This window comes from Pinus tabuliformis, chromosome 7 (assembly GCF_031772625.1).
Source record: "Pinus tabuliformis cultivar Carrire ecotype Pingquan chromosome 7, CPIR1, whole genome shotgun sequence".
In the NCBI taxonomy this organism is placed as follows: Eukaryota; Viridiplantae; Streptophyta; class Pinopsida; order Pinales; family Pinaceae; genus Pinus; species Pinus tabuliformis.
In genome coordinates, this window is record NC_142293.1 from 229,628,285 (window position 1) to 229,630,568 (window position 2,284).

The window sequence follows — 2,284 nt, forward strand, 5'->3', positions numbered from 1 at the left end:
AAAGTTTCTGCAAGTTATCTCCACTAGCTGATTTTTATATCCAATCTGTGACTGTCTTTTAAATTCTTTTTGTTGATTGGCATCTTTTTGCAATGCTTCAGTTTTGTTAGATGCTGCCAACTGCTCTTGCTTCATACTTCATTCCCAGATGTATCTGTTTGTTTGAAGGTTGCCTTTATTTGTGTCCATAATTTACCTGTTCTCACATTCAATCCTTGAGTCGAGACATAAACTTTTGTAGTAGCAACAACATAGTTATATGCCCTATTTCTCTAGTATTAGATGACCTTCTCTGTTGCTCCAATTTCTACTTAGTGATCAAGTGGAAAACATCTTCAACAACAGTCCAAAGAATTGTTACAAGATCATATTCTTCAATGGAGTACTCCTGAGAAATGATCTTTATCAAAGAATGATTGTTAATATAGATCAACAAGGATTTTATAAGGACCATTTCACGAATAGCTTCTGCAATAATGATCAAGAATCACAGGCTCCCCCTAACTGTATGCATCATTTCTTTTGGCAGAGTCTTCCCATCAAATGCTAAGATTGTCGAACGTCAGGTCAACAACATGTGTTGTTGGCTGGAGAGTTCAAGGGACTTTTGGATTGTATTTGCTTCCTTCTCCATACTTGTGTAACTTTATTCTTTTGCATGGTCCTAGCTTGTGTAAAATCCCAAGTTAAGTTACAATCACGTGCCATATGACCAATGTTATGACACTTTAAGCATTCCACATTGTTCATGAATAAGAATTCATGATTTCTTCCTGCAAAATTGTTCCTTGGAGATTGTTGGGGACCATAATATCTATCTTTATGATATGGTTGGGGACCATAACATCTATCTTTATGATATGCTTTACAATATTTTGCCATGTGACCAAAGTTTGTACAAGAATAACAATAGCCAAGAAATAAACTTTGGTACCTCGGAGATGGAGATTTCTTTGATGTACTTCTAAAGTCTTTCTATCTTGAGATCCTTTGATGATAACAATTTCTTATAGCATCCTTGACATTATCTACATTTCTTCTTGGAGCAGGATTTCTTCCATTGTTGCCTTGACTTTTCTCCTTTCCTTTGCTGGAAGTGGGAGCATGACCATTTCTTTCTGGCTTCTTCACATCCCTTTTGTTTGAAGCATTATCATTCTTGTTTGAGGATTCCCCTGCATACCCGAGACCTGATTTATCAAATGGACATCTTTGATGGCTGAGCATGTTATCCAAGGCTTGAGAGCTCTTCAAGGTTTTGTTCATCCCTTCAACCTTTTTCCTGAGGAAGACAATATCTTCTTCCAATCTTTCACACTCATTATTCTTCTTAGCAAGTTGTTTCTCAGTTTCTTCCTTGATATGAGCAGCGTCATTTGCTTCTATTTTAAGGGAGATGATATCTGACTTCATTTTCCTTTGCTATACTGCTCTCCATTTCTTCCTTGATCCTTGTAGTTGTACATGTTTCGGCCTTGAGAAGTTTGATGTTAGATTTTAATTTGAAAATTTCTTCATCCTTTGCTTTTAGTTGACATATCATGGTGTTTCTCTCCTTTTCTGCTTCATCAACATGTTCTTCTATGATTGCCAATGCTTCCATTGTCTTCTCAGCTCCTTGTGCTAACTTTCTTGCTTCTTGTAGTTGAGATTTGAGAGAGGAGACCTCTACCTTGTACTGACCAATCTCTTCTTCAATTTTGTTCAAGCTCTTGTGCCTTTGTTCAAGTTGACTTGACAAGGTATCTTCTCGTTTCTTTGCTTTATCCAATTGATTTTTCATGGATACGACTTCTTCATGATGCTTTCTTTTGTTTTGATGAAATTCCTTCTTAAGCTTGCCAAGTTCTTCATCCCTTTCCTGTATTTGAAGCTGGACAAGGTCAACTTTCTTCCTTGTTTGGTCTTGGTCACCAGCTAGTGCTTTCTTCTTAAGTTCCTTGTTTTCCTTTTTCAAATTGATAATCCCTTCCATGGCAGCTATAAGTTGAGTGAGGAGATCTTCTACAAAATCTTTTTCATTCTCTTCATCTTCTAGGTCTTCTTTAGCCTTGATTTCATCATTCTCATTTTCAACTTCTATGATGGGTTCTAGATTTCCTTCTTGATTTTCATCATCTTCTTGACTGATGGTCATAGTCAATGCTCCTTTTGAGTGAAGTTCATGAAGTTTGTCCCATATACCCTTTTTTGATGAATATTTTCCTACAATGTTCTTTGTAGAATCAGGTAGCACATTCAAGATTGCCTTCATTGCTTTTTCATTATACTCCTTGGATTCTCC